Genomic DNA, 8,642 nt, shown 5'->3' with positions numbered 1-8,642 from the left:
TAGCAGAATGCCAATTTTTCAAACTTTAAAACTTTAACCTTTTAAAATAAATATAAATAGTAAAAACAGGCAGGAATATTATTCCAGAATAAATCAATTTAAACATTAAGCAACTTTCAATATTTTACCCTCCATACAAATATATTCTGTCAAAATTGCACAAGTTAGAAATAATCGCAAGATAGCATCGGGTCATTAATAACAATAAAATAAAAGGACCTGGAGGGCCGGATAGAATTACCCGGAGGGCCGGATCAGGCCCCCGGGCCTTTACTTTGACACATGTGGTATAGAGCCACCAATAAAGCGTGTATGAAGCAGTTTCTGGACTGTGCAAAGAATACAAACGACATACACAAACCTATGCATGCATGAGGATAACATGCAAACTTCACACAGAACTAACTTCCTGTGAGGTAACAGCAGTAAAATCGCAGCCTCTATACAAGGTTAATCTCAATGTTATGAGCACTTATCAAAAACACTGTAAATGTTAAAAAAACGTGAAAGACTGGAGAAGTCACCATCAAGCTGATTTTAACAAATCTGTAAGAAAAGTGAACTAAAAACAAAGCAGCAGGTTTTCACAATGTGAAAAAACCTCTCAGATTGTTAATAAAAAATAATCCACTTGAGTCTGCACACCACCAGGCAAAAATGTTATGTCGAATGCTAGTTGTGATACTTTAATTAGAGAATGCAAACACCACAAAAGGAGAAAAACGAATTAACAAGAATTCTTAGGGTGTTACAATTCAAAAAAATGGAGCAAACTCTTTGAAACAGACCAAACAACAATGGTGTAATGGGAAAATGTTATTACAATTTATTTTTCCTTTATTTATTTATTTCCCATGGTCACATGGGGTTGATTCACAGAGTGGTCAGGGTTATTTATTTTGGGGTTACCTGTGTTGGTGGAAATGTAGCCACACAGAGTTTGAGCCTTTTTCCTGTGTTGTAGAGCTTAAAACCTTCAGCTGATGGAATACATCTGTAGCTCTGAAGCTTTTTGGGCAATGTTATAACCAATGACTGTATATGAGAACTGGACAGAGTGAGTGTGACATCACCCATAGACAATGACTTACTTCTGGCTCCAGTAAAATGAAATCAGTTCAATCACCATTTTTTGCAACATGGCGCCGTGTTGGAACCAGACGACGTCAGTAAGCACTAGAGCTGCCACAATTAGTCGATTAGTCAACTATATCAACTATTAAAATAGCCGATAACTAATTTAATAGTCGATTAGTCCATTTTTTGTCAATCCGGGTCAGTAGTGATGTCACGGCAAGTTCTAGGAAGACCCGGATAATGAAGGGAAAAAGTTGCATGATTCACTAAAGGCTTAATAAACTATCGTCCTAATTGTCTTTATTTTTAGTTAGCATATAGCATAAAAACTTCAATTTTAAAGCTGATGATGGCTAAGACATGTGTTATACATCAAGTTTACGCAAAACCCAATAACTACGAATCAAAATAACTGTCAGTGATTAGTCGACTATTAAAATAATCATTTGTGACAGCCCTTGTAAGAAGTGATGGGTTTGAGTCAGTCTGAGCATAACATTTCTATGGTAACCATTCTAGCCAATCAGCAGTGGGCTTGTTGGAAATCCACACCCCTACCACTTGAAAGCGAGCTTTGGAGAAAACATTTCACTTAAGATTACATACTTTTATTGATGCATTTGATTGGCCATTTCATAACTTGTATAAAAAACTATCATGAAAAAAATAAGGATTAGCAAAAATGTGTTAAAAAAAAGAAAAAAAATTTATTTTGACAAATATAACTAGAAAAGCTGCATTACCTGCAATAATGCTAGTGTGACTGCTTTGTGCTGAATGTGGGCGCTGAAAAGGCCAAAACAATTTACTCTAATTGCTTAATATTGTTCTGAATGTTTCAATACCAAACTTTATTATTTGCAAAAGTTGAAGAATTTCTTGAAAAATTAAAAAATGCGAAAAAGGTGTGAACACCAAAAGTACATACATGAATGTCCTGAACGTGCTGAGCATTTTGATACCAATATTGCATAAGTTACAAAACTGCTTAAAGATTTTGAAGGATTTGAAGAATTTCCCATTTATTTTCAATGGGGCTGAAAATCCCATAAATTATGTAAAATCTTAAAAACCGTAAAACATATCGGTACCAAAAATGCAAGCAGCAATGTTCTGAACAAGCTGAACATTTCGATACCAAGATTCCAGAAATCGTTCAGCTTGCTTGAGTTTTTATGTGCCAAAAAACATGCGGAAAGGATCAGGAGAATCACTTACTGAGCATTCACACAACGACTAATAGTTGCTTATTTCTCAATAGAAGTCTATGGGATTTGGCTTCTTGGAGTCGACGGGTATTTGGAACACAACAGGAGAGGGGTCACTCGGTCCAGGTCTCAGGTACAGTCAATGTTTTTCACCAAGTGACTTCCAGAAAACCACGTTTTGCTGAACGACCTCTTCGCCAAACTCAAACCAGCCCAAAAATGGTGATGGTTCATACTCTTTTTATGAACCATACAGCACTTTGAGACACATCCAGTGTATTCTATTCCTCATGAAGATCGTCAAAAATGTCAAACAGCTGATGTTCAAAGCAAAAAACTGACAATTCAATGTTTAAAAATATTATTTTAAGGCAAATTTAATCCAGCGAGTGGATATCTCATAAAATAAAAACATGTATTCCTGTTTGACACACCAGAAAGGCACCCCCAAGCAACAGGACAACAGGTCAACCACAACAGGGAGGATGGAGTGTGAACTATGAGCCACAAAAAATACAGATGCAAGAAAGTAGGTTAGAAACAAGACGAACTTAAGCCCAAGATGGCCCGAAAGACAAAAATGCTAGGCTAAATTCCAGAAAGTCTGCACACCCCCCTCACCAACCAAACTCCTCCTCCTCCTCCTCCTCACACACTGCCTCAGCTGGTGTGTGTCCTCCCTCCCCGGTCAGCCTCGAGATCCCTGCCCCCAACGCCTGACCCCGTCACCAACATCCCTCGCTAACCCCCGTCCCCTTTTTCTCCAATCAGCAAACAAAATGCATCACTGTCACCCTCCTCCTCCTCGTCAATGCACTCATCCCGCCATCCGCTTAGCGAAAACCCCTCATGGGATTTCCGCGTTCTCTTCAATTCCTTGCGAGGAGGTCGTGGGCGTGTGCACCCACTGCACGTGTGCAGCCGCAGAGTTAACTGTAAATCTGTCGCGAGCGAGCTGCCATGGGCTCTCGCCGCCACGCGTCTCCACTGGGGAGACGGACAGAAGGTCATAAACTGAAACGGTGAAGCAGCAAACCAGAAAACATTTAAAGAGAAGACCAAAACAAATGTGTCTCATCCTCACTCAGAATGATTCTGTCCTTGTCCACCACCATTTGGAGAAATGCATGACATTGTTTGTAAATTACAAACTTTACACGTCAGTAGTTGGAAATAATTTTTATTTCAATGAAATCCCAACCGTTTGAAGACTAATCATGGAGGAGAAACTAATTATTGTGGTTTGTGCCCGGCCGGAATTATATGACACAAAGTTTTTCGTTTATCGGAATAGAGCTGTGATAGAAAAAGCCTGGAGCAAGATTCACAATATTTGCACCACTTCAACATTTTGCACCAAGCCTCAAGTAAGTGGTGGACATGCACTAGTAAACAATATAAAAAGAAGAAAAGGAAAAAAAAAGAAAAAAAAGAGGAAGCCCCTCCCTGCTTGTCCAGTGTGAACACTGTAGGCTAGTTCAAGACCCCGCAGTTTGTCGCTTTCTTGACCGTGCGTCACATGGCCAGTGGATCCGTAGCTTTACTGTTTCCATCATTTTGAAGGAATGTCTGTTACAGACGCACTCCAATGAAAATTGTGTTTTTGGTATATAATGAACTCCAGCAGAAAATATGTCATAAAAAACAACACAGGTTTCATTATTTTTGCTAAAATCAGCATAATCATAAAACCACTGAGAATGCTTTTACAACAGAGAAAAATATAGCTGGAGTGGGACTTAAAGCACAACATACAACCTTAGTGTCATCCTGCTGTTTGTCTTTTTCTATAAAAGTTCCTCATTTTTTATTCTGACTCACAAACCTTTCAAGGGAGAATTGGACCCCACTATAATTTAAAAGGTAATGAGAAGAGCATTTCGGGCTTCTGCACAAAGGAGCAGTGTTGGAATACACTAACCATTTTCCCCGCATGCTCCAATCCACTTGTGACTCACTGCAGATTTATGGATGCACATATAAACTACAGAGGGACTTCAGACATGGCTGCTTTCTCCTCCTCTGGACAAAATAAAGAGGCGGCGAATAGCAAAAAATAATTATCGTTTGGAGGGATATCCAAATTTAGACGAGGACTTTGGTGTAATTAACTGGAGGCCGGGCGTCCCCTCACCTGCGCATCCATTCACCGTCTGTTTGCACACACTGAAGAGAAGGCTGCTATTATCCAGTGAGAGCTGGTGCTGTGGTACAGCTCTGGTGTCAGGCTCAAGGACACAGTGCTTTTTGCATGTGCGTGTACACACAAGGCACAGACACACAACGCGAGCCCGCTGTTTTCAGCGCTGTGGAGCTGCAGGCTGTAGGAGGCAGTGCCAGTCCCTTCAAAATTCAAAAAATGCACAAAAAAAAGAAAAAAATAATCAATCAAAAGAGAAAGCAGACTTTTATAGTCCGGATCTGTGCTTCACTGTCCTGTAAGTGTTGTGCTGTCTGAAACCTGTACGCTTACTTGTTGCTTCCTGCTTCCTTTGTTGGTTTAAGGGGTGCAGTGGTTTGTCAAAGTGTCTCAAGGGAGTTGCATTATATAACAACTTACTACTATAGTTTTTATGTTCACAACTACTGGATGACCTGCATGCTTATTGAGCTGTTTATTCCTCTTTGTACATTGGTTTTAGCAAGATTGGTAAACAATAATTGATGACTTTGAAACCTCATTTCAGGATTATTATTACTCAGGATATATTATTAATACTCTTCAAGAGTTGGGTTGCCTAATCGAATGGATCTTTACAAAGCAATTTCCTTTCAAGATATCCATAAATCAATAAAAGCTATTTCTGTTCATATTCTGAAGCTAAAACTGATTTTGTTTTTAATAATCAAAGTTTCACTTTTGTTTGCATTATAAATATATATATATTTAATTTAGGGCTGCACAATTCAAAAAAATTCTGATGTACTATATTTGTGATCAATATTACAATGACAATACGACTTGGAATAAATGTAACAAAACAATTTTCATTTCACTGCATCAGTTTTATTTAAATAAATTCAACAGAATTTAAAATATACATCAAATAACCCACATGTACATGAGAGGTGACATAAAAAAAGGTCCATCCGATTGGCCAATTGCTCTATTTTATTTGTTAAATACATCAATATTACCACAACTGAAGCAGTTTTTTTATACTTGTATTGCACAGGCTGATTTTGTGATGTATTGACATTAAATTGTTTTAAATCTGAAACAGTATCAAACTCATTTCAAACATGTAAAAAAACAAAACAAAATATACTTTAAGTTTCTGTTAGACTGAACTAAAAAAATCAATAAAAGTAAATAATATTCCACATAATTATTTTTTCTCTTTTTACACACTCATTCCACAAGTATTTTGGAAGGCATGCTATAATTTGGTGTTACCAAAATAAAACCTTTTATTCCTAAATATTGTCAAATGTGTCAGAAATTGGCTTAAATTCAGGTTGAGCTTTTAAATTTCCATTAATTTATATGGCTGAAAACCTCACTGTCTATGGGGATATAAAATAAATAAATAAATAAATAACAATAATAAATGAACTGAAATCATGTGATTTAAACATAAAAATACTGAAATAAAAATAATTTTGGGTATAGAAAACCTTGAAAACACTTGACTTTCTGTAAATGTGCAATTTGATAAAAGTAATACACAGAAATCTAAGAAAATAAGTGATTCCTGGTGATTTAAAGTGGATCAGAGCACAGTTAAGAGTCAGTAAAGTAGTTTATAACACAGTAAGTTTAGAGTGGGTCATGATTTTATGGAGTAGCATTGATTGGCCTTAAGCTCCACGTGAGCTTGGACCGGCTCAGCTGTCAGGGCCGCGGTGCTGCCCCCTGCAGGCGGCGTGGTCACATCGGGAGCAGAACCGGAGGGGAAGAAAGGAGACGGAGGGTTCCTCGCGGGGGGAGAACCAGATGAATCAATGTGTCCCCCCCACTTTATAACATCGAGGCTATGATCGAACTCTACAGCCTCCTCCAACATAAGTCACTTAAAAATAAAAATGACAGCTTGACAGGATCAAGCATGATGCACAACCACGCACGCGGGTTCTGTTTGAACCGACCGACAAACATTCCGGTCCGGATGCCTCCGCGATGCGGCAGCGCGGTTCCCCGGACCGAACAGCCTCCTCTATCAGCATGTGTTGGGTTCACGTCTCAACTCTCCACAGTGGGTCCTATCGCAAAACTTCCCCGTGTTCTAAAGCAGAAACAGCGCCGAGCGGGACCGACTCCGCCACAGCCTCGTGCATCCCCCCGCCGGCGGAGAACACAAGCGTGACACTTGCACCTGGACGTGCACTTCACTGCCACGGACGGGCTGATTCCTCACTGTCATGCACTGTGCCCTCCGCACCGATGCCTCTGCTGCGCGTACACCTCTGCGAGGAGCCCGAACTCCCCTTTCTGTCTGCAAAGGCGAACCGAACCGGGCTCAAAGTAGGGCGACGTTGTCGCGAGCACGCGACGCTGTCCTACCTGGTTCACGCGTCTCTCTCCCGGATCGATAATTTCTTCTTTACACCATTAACTCTCCGCCATCTTCGTCACTGTTTGTTTAAATGGGAAACGCTGCCGAAGCCAGAAGAAGCCTGGTCTCTAAGTTGAAGCGGCGCGTGGGCTTCTGGGTAAACGAGTTTCTATGGAACTTGGCCGCCCTACAAACAGACTGCGTCCACCGCGGAATCGGACTACAGGCAGACTCCACCACCGCACGGAGGAGGAGAAGGGGAGGCGGGGGAGCAGGCACCGTCTGTCTCGCTGCCTGCAGACGGATGTCAGCGACGAGAGAGATGTTGGCAGCGTGTGAATGATTATTTAAGCGCCGAGCGACACGACAATCAGACTCCAATGGCCGCGAAGCCAGAAGGAACGTTCAAGAAACAAGACTTCACACATTTGGCGAGAAGAGGGCACTAAGAGACAAAACATTAGACCTTAAGTTAGACAGGTCAGCATATTCTCACTAATTAAACAGCAACTAATGACCTTAAAGTTCATGGTTAATGTCCTATATTAAAAAATAAAATTATATTAACCACAAATTAACTATTTAATGGAAATTTTCTGTGATACTTTTCTTTTCTTAAACTCCCAATTTAATCAATCAAGAAATCATTCACTCAGTTCATAAATGTTCCAAAAATTGGCAAAAAGGCAGTACCAAGTAAAATTTAGAGCTTCCCCATATAAAGTGTGCCAAACTGAGCTTTAAATAAATCCAAACATCTTGTTACATTAAAACCTCAACTGCTCTTCCCACATAAGTGTATCATATATAAGAACTAAAGAAATCCTTATTAATCCAATTTATGCTTGAAACAGGAATGTGACTTTTTAACAGGGAGGTCAATGGAGAATTTCTGCTTTCTGTAACCAGCTCCTAGTGGTCAATGGTGGGACTGCAACATTAGGTTCCTCCTGATTTGAGTCAAACTCAGAAAGGAAGGTGGAAAAAAGGATTGAAAAGCAAGAAATTGTTGAAAACAACCTACAATACACCCTAATATTTGTGATAGCCACAAGTACTACCATTTAGCTCCACTAAAAACACATCAAATCACACCCTTCAACACTCTGGAAGAAGGAACAATGGAAGAAAACTTGGCATCATGTGAATGTAACCTTTTAATAATAATAAAAACAGGCATCCTTTTGCATCATTTTCACAGTTCTCAAGAACTGTTATGAATAAGACCACAAGGGTTTGGGCCTTTTGCACCCTGAAGACTTTTACTTCCCCTCACTCAAATTGACCCCCTGGACTCTTCAGAAAGAATAACAGTGAACATATCGCATGTCATGTGAGAAATAAACAAATAAAACACACTTAGAGAAAAACAGAGGGAACAAGTTCTGTGTTTCTTGGCGCCCATTTTTCTTCCAATGCCCAAAAACAATAATGCAGATGTGGAAGCTTCAGTTGCGGAAAGACAGAACTACTTAGATGTCCATAGTCAAAGTTGTTGGGATGCTTGACTGTATATAGAGAACTGGACTGAGTGAGTGTGATGTCACCCATACAAAATACCTTACTTCTTGCTCCAGCAAAATGAAGCCAATACAGTTAACTTTTTTTTGCAATATGGATGTCGCCATCTTGGAGCCAGTGAGCAGTGATTGGTCCGAGTCGGTCTGAGTCCACTTTTGTACTATTACTTTTGTATTATACATGGTATCAGAATAGTTATTCTAAAGATGTAACGACTGAGTAATTGCTTTTTATTTCTCAATGGAAGTCGATGGGATTTTGACTTCTTGGAGCCAGCAGGTACTTCCTGTTTGGAATGCAAAGGAGGAGGGATCGCTCAGTCCAGTTCTCTTAAACAGTT

At 39.8% G+C, this 8,642-nt stretch overlaps 1 protein-coding gene across 1 annotated transcript in view; it reads right to left on the bottom strand.

Annotated features, from left to right (window-relative positions):
- Window positions 1-7,067, bottom strand: part of LOC112159059 (nuclear receptor coactivator 3) — a gene marked incomplete in the record, with an annotated part of 70,116 nt that extends 63,049 nt beyond the window's left edge. Inside the window, 1 exon segment of the mRNA XM_024292892.2 lies at window positions 6,790-7,067.
- Window positions 7,068-8,642: the final 1,575 nt, after the last annotated feature.

Source organism: Oryzias melastigma, linkage group LG7 (genome assembly GCF_002922805.2).
Source record: "Oryzias melastigma strain HK-1 linkage group LG7, ASM292280v2, whole genome shotgun sequence".
Taxonomy (NCBI): domain Eukaryota; kingdom Metazoa; phylum Chordata; class Actinopteri; order Beloniformes; family Adrianichthyidae; genus Oryzias; species Oryzias melastigma.
This window is presented reverse-complemented; position numbering and strand designations above follow the sequence as displayed.